Raw genomic sequence first — 13328 nt, forward strand, 5'->3', positions numbered from 1 at the left:
TAACAGTTAAATGTAATTTGTTCTTGATCAATTGATGGAAATGAAATAAAAAGAGAGGTATAAATCAACAAATGATACAAATTACTCATTGTAATCACCTTAACGCCTTAAAGAAATGCCCCTTGACGAATACGAGGAATATATCCTTAGGTGCGACTTACGTAGTCTTCTGGCGTTCAACGTAATGAACATAATAACGTTTTGTTATCAGACAGCTTAATTAATTTCCGCTCACGGGAGTATCATTCACATGCAGCGCCGTTAAGAGAACAAGGTCGACCACATGCTGATTGCTGATAGGGAAATATTTGTCAATTAAATGACAGACGAATGCGTTTGCACTTTTTTAACATATGAAAAGTTGATTGGTTATTAATTAATGTAAGTCAGTACGTTACGTTACATTGCTCTCCCTTTGGTGCACTTAAAATTTTGCTTTGTAGATAAAACAATTATACAATAGATGCTTAGTCAAAATATTGATGTGATAGCTTCTAATTAAATTACGATGACGAATTGTATCTGATGCGTGTTATATTGCGTAACAAAGGACGGTAAACCCATTTTCTACCAGATAAGCAGCCAGTGAAAGGTAGACTAATTTGCATCCAGACTTGGTGTTGCGTAATTGTCAGGGCATAAAGCATAACTTACTGCATGCATCATTGACTCCTAGTGACAGCCGATGGCTGTAATGGCGAAGATTACTTTGGCGCATTGTACGTCGTTATTAGAAGTGACATAGATAAGGTAGTGTAGCTGAAATGTTTTGGTGGCAATCGGTCACTTTACAAAAAGGTATATATAGAACTGTTGTAATTAAATAGCAGCCATGAGGGGTGGTCGTGCCTTCGCCTCACTGCCACCGTTTATAGAGCGGTCAAATAGAAACTGGCCAAACGAGATTGGATTTTACGCAAGCGACTTATCTCTGGACCATAGAATCCACTTAGCAAGATTTGTCCGTGATTTGGAAGCTATGCCAAGGCATTTAATTCGTTCTACAATTATCTGCTTCGCTTTCAAAGATAAAGCAGGCAAATATAAACCGGTGCGACCTCAACGTGTTATGCAATTATCTTTCCAAACAGTGACCGATCACGAATTTCAGTTTGTTGGATCTGTTTCCAAAGTGGCAATGCGTCAGTATATGTCAAGTATTGTCTATCGGGAAAGTGGTTGACCAATCGATCGATTAAGTTATCCCGTCTAGTGTTAGATCACCTAGTATTTGTCTTTACTGCATGCCAAAGCTTCTTGTTGTAACTAAAAGCTGCCACAGATCGATACCGCAAAGATAGAGACCCAGATGCAGGAAACTCCGGTATAGAACTCTTAATCTTGTTTATTTCATTTCTGCCGCCTAGACGTCGATTTCGTTCCTGATTCTGTCGCGTGAGATGACGTAACTTGCTGTTTACATCAATGCTTAATTGACCAAGCGCACTGGTGCATATGTTAAACGTATGCCCTTCAAAAGACAAAAGATAGCGTCTGGGCTGTTAGGAAATCACGATTTTTCAAATGTTATATTTTATAATACAACTGTCGAATTGGGTAGGGAAAAGCAAAACTGGCTCTAAATTATGGCACATGTTAATCTAAGGTGGTTTTCTTTCCCGTTTTCTTCCTTTTTTTATTTATACAATTGCCTCCTTGAGGCAATCGAGAATAGTGCATCGTAAGCAAGGGGAGCTTATAAGTATAATCAACAATCTGCTACAGATTTGTAAACAGTGATTGATTAAAAGCCAGTCGCCAGGAATTATGTGGTGTTTGCTTGAATTATGTGTTGCATAACAACAACGCCCAATTGTTAAAGGAATACATCACACTGAGGATTAAAGGGCAAATGAACGGTTATTTTCAAATCTAGAAGTTGAATGTTTTGAACGGCGTTTAGTTTAGAGTTGAAATTCGGAAGATTTTAATCGTGTTCAGTAACCAGTTACGTGAAAATGTGATCGGCTAATGACACTGGCACAATAATACCTTGTAAATAAACAATATAATGATAATAAATGAAAGATGAATGTGTGGTAATGATAGATTCTTGAATTTTTATTTCCACATTTATAATGCTTCTTTGCAAGTGAATGGATGTAATAAATGTAATCGTTCGGTTGCGCAACCCGTAATCCAACACAAAAAGTCAAAAGTTTAACTCGATGTATTAATTACAACTTGAAATTAGAGACGGAGTTTTCGTCCCTGGAAGCGATTTCTGTGGAACAATTATGGACGCACCTTCCGTGACTTAAAGTGGTATTTGTTCCTGTTGCTTCTAATTGATGGGCGATCGGAGTGTTAATCATTTTGCCATTATCTGAACCTTCACATTGAAAGCCATCAGCATCGATTAAAGTGCTTTGTTTTAACAACGGCTTCTTTGGGAGTGACTTAGGGTTAGGTATACATGCTAATCACCGTATATATTAGGGTTATGGATAAATTAATGCCTTCGGATAGCTTCTTTAACAATTTTGGGAATTACCGCGTCGTCGGGCTTATTGATCCAGCTATGCGTATTCAAATTCAAAAATACGTGCATTTTTTACCAAGCATTATCGAGAATGAATGCGACATTTTGGATAGGTCTTCCTTAGTTGCAAATGTTGTACTCTAATGCTAACACCAACAAACTCAATAAGGTGAAATATTGCATGTATTTTAATATATATAATACACGTGTCACAACGAGGTACATTTATAAGTTGATCATATCTTATTTTTATTAGTTTTTTTCTCTTTGAGGAAAGAAGTGCTGTGCTTCTATAGCCGTATCATGAACCATCATAGTGCTTTCCAGCGGTCGGATATATACATGTAGCTTTGAATTCGTCTAAAACACTATCTATTTTATAAAGTTTATACATTCCCCTTTTAACATATGCTGGAATGGAAATAATATTACCACAAAAACAAATTTAAAGAAAGGAAAGGCGCTCTTCATCAGTACTTTATACACACTTACCCTGCACTAAGCAACGATTCAAGTACTTTGTCCAATCGTTCAAGACGTCAGGACCTGAGCTACGTGTATATATAAAGCTACAGCGCACTGCTACGCCTGGTTAGTCAGATATTTGACGAACGGAAACCCTTCGAATGGACGAATGTGTTGAAAACCAGTGAGGGAATAGATACAGTTGTAATGTCCGAGGTTTTGAACAAAGAGTGAGTATGTTTTTTATTAATTAAATGATTGATTAGTTTATAAGGTTGTTGTGTTCCAAAACATTTCACAAAACATGTTGTGCATTTGGTTGAATAAACATAATGGATTCGGCTTTGCGGAGAAGTGTCGCAATTGTAAAATATAAACTTTCATGGCAAAGGAGGACATATAACTGTAGTCAACTCATATAAACACCCTTTTCCAATTACTGAACCTTCAGATTATATACTGTTTTCACAATAGAAAATAATATAATTTTATAGTGGATTGATGAACCATGATACGGATTCTCAGTGGTCGGAGAGACAGGTTTTCGTCCAAAATATTCAGTACAAAGAAATCCAAAAACATATTAAACTTTTGAGCAAAATTGTTCATAAGCTTAGTGGTTGGATCCTAAATGGAAATTGTCAAACTCAAGCTGAAACCTTTCATATCGTAACTTGCGGCCAACATAACGATCAGTGAGTGACAAAGTCTACTCACATTAATCTGATGAAGGTCTACGTCCAGGTTGGCGGTAAGCTAACCGTATGGATGTTTTTCGGCTTGTGTTCGATTATTTTAATATATGATATTAAACGTTTGTCTTTATGTTTAGAAAGGGGAGAAAATGAATACTTCAATCTGGAAGGGGGGTATATCGACAGGTCTTTTACCTTTCTGTCTCGTTAACCTTTACAATGCTGTGCCACCCACACAAAAAATAAACAGTTGAAGGCGTCACTAAATGGATACATAGAACTGATGGGTCAGCGCGGGTGGAGAAAAATAGACGCTTGTCGACCCCCCCCCCCCCCCTTGGCTTCCTTTATCTGCCAAAGTAATATATTAATTATCATTGTATCACTACATGCGCGACAGAATACGCAATGGCTGTATAGTTTATTATTTTGTGGCATGCATTTTGCAAAAAGAAATAAATAAAATCTTGGACGTGGTGTGCCAACTTTGCACTGGTACGTTGACCCGTTGTAACCAATCTAATTTCTCTTCATTTCCCCGATAACACACGCAACATGGTCTTTTTTCTACAGTTTCTGGCACGGAAAGAAACGATTCGAAGTAATATAATCATTGATTTTGATTAAAGAAAATTTGAGCCTCCCAATCATCTTAGTGGCCCTCTGGCCATGTGCCAAGGCCAGATGCCCGGATGGTATGCTAGGGTACACCTTCTAAGGCCAATCTAATACTAGTTAATACAATTTATGTTATTATTATTATTATTATTGTTGTTGTTGTTGTTGTTGTTGTTGTTGTTGATGATGATTTTCATTTGAATTCTGCTGCAGGTTTTGATTCAAATTATCAGTTTGAAAGAAAATTTATCAAATTTATTGTAGTCTATAGCACCTGTATTGTCATTTACTTTTATTGTCGCCATAAGGACTTTTCCAATACCATATGTTTCGTAACTCCCAGAGATTAATGCTAAATTCAACGTGGAAATATCTATTCTTCCACATGGTGACAGTTTGCAGTGACAAGTGAAAACCATGTCACCTAAAGAAGGCATTGCGATTGAGTAGATCTCCATTTCGACGTGAGATTCAGTAGAATCATTGTTTATTACCTTTATTGTTGTTAAACTGTTTGTAGAGGAGATCGTGCGTTCATAAGGTATATCCTGTATGACCGTATACACCTGTTTTCAATTTGAGACCAATATTCTTAGAACCATACTCAAGTAACCTTTAATCAATTCCCGAAAAAAAGCGGTGATTGCATATTGACCCAAAGTCACTGGTTACCAAACATATTTGTGTAGACCCAACGCAAGGCCTTTGACGAATGAGATCCTGGAAGCAACTAAATCTAAACCTCACGTGCACAGCATGCAGAGACTACCATTAAGTTGAATGGACATTGATTGCCGAAGTACTCTTAAATATTTCATCACAGTCTGATTGTAACTAGATTTTGATATGCCTTTTGTGTGCCGGGCGCAATGCGATGATGGGCCAGAGCTGCACGAAACAATATAAGAAGTGGAGGGTTTTGTCGATAGCCACAGTAATACTAAATAGTTATATCAAATAAGAGATACTCAGACCTATGCAACCTTAATGACACAAAACTAAGAAATATATTTCTTAACAATAACACTTGTTGAACAGACTGGCAAAAAATATATATATATATTGAAAAACAATGACTTCTGAACAGCTACATTTCTTAGCCTTTTATTAGCATGAAAGCTGTGTATTTCTGTCATTTTTTCTTCCACCTTTCTTTTCTTTTCATTTCTTTTTTCCTTCCCTTTTGTTCTTTCAGAAAATTTTAGTCAGTTAAGAATAGGAGCATGCAGCCTCATCATAAAGACGCAAAATGGCATAGAAATAATTAGGTTACCTTGCATCAGAAGACTGCATAATCCTTCCCCTTATAGCTCGATTTATTGCTTATTCCGAATACATCTTACAGAATGCATTACCTCAGGTTAATATGAACAATACCTGACTAAAATATTACCCGTAACTGAAGCAATTTCTTTGCCTTGGATTAATAGTGTCTGAGCTATACGCACTCTTATGTGTGGCACAAAATTCACATTTTCTAGTCAGCCCTTCGTATGAAAAGTGTCGTGCTCATTTGTGGGTAAATATTGAAATCAAGGGACCTTCCATTTGCTTAAATCAACATCATGGACAGTATTCATTGATTCAGCCATGCGTAACAATTCCATTTGAAAAGCATTGATTTAAAGAACAGCCGACATTTATAAAAACGTATGTCCAAGATGGGTTTAAGAGTAACAGGGCTTAAATAAGCAACATAATCCCCAGAAAGACGTCAGATTGGTTGCCAATAAACGCTGCACTGTTGTGTTAGGCACTGCGTTAAGGATCGTAAAAATCCAATCCAGGTTCACGGTCTAAAGCGCTACATTGTCGTTAACAGAGGGTGCAAGTTAACAATAAGGTCAAATTGACATGGAAACTATAAAAAAAATGACTATCACTGTCCTCGTTTGGTAGGTCCCGGCTAAGCCTGATCAACGCTGGATAGCTCTATCCCATGGATAACTGTATCCATTGGATATAATTGTCGCCCTTCGGGTAGTTATCCTGAGGATAACAACCGTTTTTAGCCACTGGATATCAATATCAAAGGTGACAATCCACAGGACTGCACTATCCAGTGTATGAGGAAGTAGACGCAGATTACGGCTGTTCTTGTGACGTGGTGTAGCATCATCAGACTTTATTTTCGACGTTTTGTTAGCTTCACTAAAGCTAGGTACTGGTAGTCTTTTATGAAGTAATTGTACAATTTATCTTTCTTGTTATATGATGTTTCATTAATATATGTTCGATTGATCTCTGTGTCAGAAAGCGCCTTAATATTTTACGCATTTATGCATGTTAAATTCATCATTGTGTTCGACGGGTGACCTCATTAAGGCATTCTGGTGTTAAGTAACAACTGGTGTGAATGCAGCAAGGGAGTACCTTGCATTGATGTTAGAAACGGTATACCACTTTATCGCTCATTAATCTAACCTCTGTATCATGTTTTACCCAATTCGATGTAAAATTAATCTAGTTAGTGGTAACGGACAGTATCAAATTGCCCATAGTCGACCTAACCTTAAAGTCCTTATATTGTAGATGCATAATGTATCGACTGTGGGCACTAATAGATACAATTGAAGAATAGGATCAGTTATCGCTGACTGGATCTCGCCTTATCAAACCCTCACCAGATCTATGGACGCTGTTTCTTGATCCAATTTTTGTGTTTGTGGCGGTCATTTGCTGTCTTGGCGTTAGCACATTTAGACTAGATAACTTAAGTGTGCAATGACTTAAAACTAGGCAGACGGTCTAGTTAAGGGTCGAAGAAGAACAGTCTTGCCTGGATTGATGTTTTATTATTGGGCGAATTGCCAGTCAATCTTTGGCAGCCGATGGAACTGTGTGGTCGACGACTGGCAGACGACCAAACATTCAATACAACCGGAATATCAGTGCATTGGTTAAATGGCACCTGGGCATTGTCTAAAATAACTTTCATTACTCTTATTTGCTTTGAACATCATTTTGAACCACATGATTCACTTTTCTTTTGAATGTGCTCTATGAAATGGACTATTTCGAATAAATCAAAGTGATTATGTTGGGGAATATCATATTAGCCCTCCATTTTATAAAGTGGGTTTTTACTTTATTCTTATATACAATAATGTTAATAATTAAAAATCACCAAAGAAAGATATGTGATACGGTTTTCCCATAGAGCGCAAGGTGTGTCGAACCGTTCATGGGTGTATTCTAATGACGTGTCGTTTCAAGGGAATCAATTAGGCAAATTGGTCGCGCTAAGATTTATTTGTTATTATTTCTTTCCCCTGTGACTGAATACTATTAATTCAGACTTTCACCTTAGCAACGGTTCATGTAATATCGTTTTAATAATAAATCATAAAACAAGGTGACATATCTTCCCCGTGTCGACGTCCTCGGTACTCGCGAAATGTGTCAAAATGATAGATGGACAAACGTCCTTCCGTGATAAAACAACTTTTTCTTAACCACTGCTGATTGGAGCCCAAGTGAAAACGGGTTTGACTAAAAGGGAATTTTAATGAAATATGATTAACACATTAAATCTTTTCTTAAGAGGCATATCGGGTTTTACTCCCTACATGTTTTCGACCATCCATCAATGAGCCTGAATTGATCACATGACCGACACATTTCACTGCAATAGTTTGATTTTTACCATCGTTGTATAAGAGACAATGGATTTCCCGTTCCACTGTATAATCAAATAGTTTTTGATAAAGTATTTTTTACTTGAATATATTAATATATTATTGTCTCCAAGGACAAACACAAACACCAGTATTTCTACATCATCTGCATTACTTTCTTTCCCTGCAAATTATACTGAAAAAGTACACCTTTTAGGTTAGGACGGGTTACTTCTCATATTGATAAATTGTGTATCCAAAAATCCAAAAAAAAAAAAAAAAAAACACATTGGGGGGCACTTTTAAAAGCTATTAAAGCTTTTGTTTTAGATTATCCGTACGTCGGAAGCCTAAAGCGGGTAAACCGTATCACTGAATTAAGTTCAAATCGGCCACAGATTTCGTCAGATAACTTCCCAAGGCAGAAAAAAAGTATAATGTACAATCGATTGGGGCAAAGAGGGGTTATATTAAACAGCATGGGATACGTCCTGTAATCAATTTAGCACTGATTCCAATTACTGTGGATTCAAAAGGGTCATTCTGTAGTCATGTCGGTTGTTATTAGTGAACAACAAAACTGATATGATTTTGTTTCATTTAAAAGGCGCGGTGACGCCTGTGAAATACTGCACTGGCGTTGACGATGTTTTGCTCTGCTTACATAAAATGTATAAAGAGCCATAGAAAATAGCCATCTACATGTATTATCAAAATACCAAGATTTAGAATTGCCATTTATAGTGTGATTGTAACTCAGAACGTAACGATACCTAACAATACATTGCCGTGCGCGGGTGGGCCGTCTCCAGGTAGTCAAATATACGTGTACGTTGCAACGGAGGTATCGATTTCCCTAAAGTTCAAGAAGCCAATAGAAAATTCAAATATGTTTGGATGTCTTTGATTAAAAATCGCTACCAATAGATGTAAAGATGCGGTATATCAAATAATGGATATTGTGTGGTACCTGCGGTGGTCTAGGATACCTTAGATTGGCCTTGCACTCTCGTCCCCTTTAAAGTGGTGGTCCTGACAAAATTTGATAGTCAACATCAAATTGATACACCACATTGATGTTTTTTAATCTTTTAATAGTGCTGCCGTTTCTTTTGTTACAATTTTTTGCGAGTGGTCCAAAAAGTGTTCTAAGAACGGTCACAAATTCGGGTTAACGGGGGTTTAAGTCTAATCTTTGTAATTTTATCATTACCCGGTACTACATGTAGCAATTTCTTACGTAAGTGGTGGCCTTTCTTCATAGAATAAGAACACTGGCAGAAAACGTCATGTTATGTAAGCCAAACGGTATTTATCCCAAAGAAATGTCCTCCTTTGGGATTTTAAAAAATGTCACTTGGACCTCATATTGGCATTGATTGACGTCTGTAACGAGAACAGTGTCTTTATAATTCAGTTGTTACCATTAAATTAACGTGATATCTAATGACATTTGTCAGTGTGTGCCTAATTTACCACAATGACAAAAGGCAATTGAATTGAAATACGTTTGATAAATCAGTTTTTGGTTTTGTCTACCGGGATTCGTCATTATACAGTGCGCGGTACTAAGTGGCGGTTTATAAAGTCTAACAACTATTTAGCTCCCAACAAATCTGACTTTCTTAAAAAAGCGACACAGGCAACATAAGAGTGGGGATTCTGAATAGATGTGAAATATCTTCTAGATATATGAAACACATACAGATATCTGGACGTCACTTTGAGTGGGTGACTACCTCCACGCTTTTGTCCCAAAGGAATATGCATCGAACAATAAACATAATGTAATAATTGTGATTGGCTAGAAATATACGTCTAATCCGTAAACCAGATGACAATTAAAAACTGATACAGTTAATGAACTTTTTAATCTAATTTAATCGATCGTGCCGATGTTTCATTAGTATATACTGTGAGCATTAGTTTAAACTGGTATATATTGGTGAAGTATGAAAACTATGTTAACGGTATCTTTATCAATTATTAAACTGATTATTAACTTTTATTCTATTTACGTGTGCTAATTATATTGTGACCGCTCAGTGACATATTTGCATCATGTGTACGTATCTGGACATGATGTAACATGTGTGATGGATGAATTATTACTAAACCATACATAAAAAAGAACGGAGAAAAAAGGTAAAAGAGACCCTTGTGGTTGGCCATTGTTAGACAAATCACACGTTCAACAAATGCCACTTGTCCCAAGTGTAATGTAATTGGAATGCTGTGGCCCATAACGTTGGTATTAAGGCTAATGATTACGATGTTTTAACTTGTTTTTGTCTTAACGAGGTGATCATTCAAAATAACGCGCTTGTTGAGTGAGGACATGCGTTTCATTTATCCTGTTGTTGCGTGGAGGCTATTTTAGGGGTCGTCATCCTGTACTCGACGGACTGTATCGTGAGAGATCGCTGTTAGACAAATTATTTTTCAGAAGACAGTCATCATTTTCTCGGAATTTCACGTATCGTCGCATAGATGATGAATTGAGCTGCAATTAAGTTTGTTTGGTTTGTCTGTTTATATAACAGAGACCAGGTTCGATAGGCATTTAAACAAGCGAAGGTTGGGGGCGCGAAATCAAGGCAAAATGAGTGTATTCAATATTGTTTGATATTTTTTTGTGGGCATATACATGTACATATCTGCAGCGCAGTGGTATCCTTCCCATAGTAATTAGATTTCATGGATTCAGATATGTGAATGATTATAAGCAGACGACCCCCCTATGATTGGTCCATTCCCGACTTACGTCCAATTCCCAGCGTTTTGTTTTTCACTCAATACAGAATAAGGTATCTCAACACAAGTCGATGGAATCTCCAAATTTTTCTTCGCAAGACTTGTCACATGCGACATCTGGTGGCAGTATGTCTTCTATGACTGTATTCAGTCAACAGGCAAGTGATGAGCTGTGGATCTTTGTATATAACTCTGCAGCCCTTTATTATTGACCAGGATAACGAGGCGCAATGCAGGAATAAGAGTGTTACCGGCAACACAGAGCCTCATTGATAAGACAATTGAAGAGCAGATACCGTTCAAATCGGAGTACTCAACTACTAAAAGAAACCATGGCGCCAGTAAGCTGACGCTCAGAAAATAACAAAAGGCCTTTGGATAAACTACGTACATAAGACAACACTTGGAGTAGAACTGTACGTATTCCATGCTGTGCATGTTTCAAAATGACGATGATAACGTGAATGCTGTTTGCCGTCAGGTGTATTTCGTCTTTACTCTATTAATGGTAAGTTATACTCGACGTGATTTTTCAAAATCAAATAGAATAATGAATAGTAATCCCGTGCGACTATATATTTGATCAATGTCGAATGGCGTGCAATTTGAAAGGTGCTGTTATTGAACGTCTCTGAGTGAACAATATGCTGATTGGGAGGCAATTGGAACCTATTGGTAGACAAGCTTCAAGAAGTGGGTATAGCCAGACATTATAAGATAACGGTGGTACATTGCAGCATGCAGTAGAGAGTACAGCTAACTGTTCGTGGTCGAAGGTTGAAGGCTTTTTTCTTGTTGTTCTTGTTGTTGTTGACGGAGGTAAAAACATGTACTACAAGGCAGATAGTCGTGACGTGCAAAGGGCTTTATAGCCGTATGTCACTAGATCAGTTTTCAGTGTATTATATGGACTGCTTCGAATTGCATCTTCAATCGGGAAATCGAAACTCACGCGTGGTCTGTTTTTATTTTATTTTATTATTTTTTTTACTGCCTTAAGTATGAAAAGGATTACATGTTATGTAACAAAGCCACTCAGCGGGCGAGATTAAGCTTGTTGTTTTATGGTAGCGTATGGTGATTCTTCTACACATACATTGCAAGTGGCTGTGTTTGGAAACTGTTCCCTAAATGCGAAGATCGAATTTTACAGTTTGTGATTTACTGTGTCATTCTCAATTGGGAAAATGAAAGTAGGATACAACCCCTGCCTCAAATATATTGCTTTTTTTAGCAGGTGCCGTGAAAGGATTTCACAAACAAACCTTTTATTTCGCCAATGGTTGCTAATATATATTGTATTTCGATTGCATTTTGGAAGCTGTAAATTACCAACTCGTGTTACGAGGTTATTGTTTTAGGATAAACACACCACAACTTCTTTACTTTGTAAAATTAGACTTACATAATAACTTAAATAGTAGGATTAGGTTGACATTTATTACCAATTGAGTTGTAAAACACATGACAATGCTTAACTGATATTTGGAAACGGGTTTTACATTTGACGACGATATGTTAAACAGCCCAATGCTTTTAACATTCAAAGCTTTTAACATTTTAAACATTCATAAGGCCTCGTTATTTATCTAATTGAAAAAAGAGCTAATAATTGATGTGCATATCCCAACAGTAATGAGCGGAAGTATTGTGCAGAGACACGCGTGTGACTTCCGATCCCTTAAAGTGTTTGAATGTCAGAAAAGAAAGCTCGGATTGCTGCTTTGAAATGTTCGACAACGAACAACACTTTAAACAGAACTTGAGGATCTTTAAATGGATCTGTGGCGCCAGCAGAATCTTATTAAACGAATGTAACTATAAACTAAGTGAAATGTGTCATTAAATCTGTATTAAGATAAGTGGGCACACTTGTCTTGGCGACGGTGGCGGCTCCTATTAAATTAAGCGTGCATTTCGCTTTCAGTTGTCTCCTAGCGTACTGTAGATCATGTGTCTTGTTTAATCACGTAGACTGTGCTTGTTCAAGTAGATCGATTTGTTTGATCTGATATTGGTTTCTGATGAATATGTTCAGTGTTTCTTTGCCATGACATTTTGACGCTTCGAATATGCCCAAGTCTGATATAGCAATGTTATAGAATCGCCAACTTACTAGTAATATTTAATTCAGTCACCTGAATTTTGTATAATGATTTGGAGTTTCAAATGCATATCAGGTTGCTCCAGGTGCATCATATATGTTTAGATATACGATAGCCGTATTGTTATGAACACATTAATCTTAACGACACGCCCAGATATGTCTCATATCTACTTTACATGAGCTGTATGAGTTTTACTGCATGATGAAGTCCAAATTACGCTTGGTCATGAGATCCGCACGGTTCCTATAGAATAGATCGCAAAGGATGCTCATATTCCTGCTGCGTCATTGATACCTTTGTCACATTTAATCAATACAAGTAAATAAGTGATTACTTCGGTAACAAACAGTTTGTTTTTATGTATATGGCAGCCCACATGTACCGATATATAATATGTGTTCGTGACACCTTGCCTTTCCACCGGCATCGCTTGTTGCGGATGCTTCAATAGTGTTTCTAAAAAGGGATAACGCAGTCTGGAAACAACACGCAACGATTTTAGCATAATTCGTTTATACTTCACCCGTGGCTCACTTTCTTTCCTAGAACTTAACAGCCAACAGGACCATTTCAAAACAGAGTTATAAAC

The 13328-nt window shown here is 37.1% G+C and overlaps 1 protein-coding gene across 6 annotated transcripts in view; it reads left to right on the forward strand.

The window, feature by feature from the left end:
* The window catches only part of LOC106164774 (5-hydroxytryptamine receptor), a 108179-nt gene that overhangs the window by 21709 nt on the left and 73142 nt on the right, over positions 1-13328 (forward strand). Inside the window, exon 1 of one of the 6 annotated variants that reach the window (XM_013542793.3) lies at positions 10873-11139. The exons of the other annotated variants lie outside the window; for them this stretch is intronic. The gene's annotated coding sequence lies outside the window, so the exon portion shown is untranslated. Of the gene's footprint in view, positions 1-10872; positions 11140-13328 lie in introns of those variants that run through there. 6 annotated transcript variants of the gene reach the window in all.

This window comes from Lingula anatina, chromosome 5 (genome assembly GCF_051362555.1).
Source record: "Lingula anatina isolate TDL-2025a chromosome 5, LinAna3.0, whole genome shotgun sequence".
Classification (NCBI taxonomy): domain Eukaryota; kingdom Metazoa; phylum Brachiopoda; class Lingulata; order Lingulida; family Lingulidae; genus Lingula; species Lingula anatina.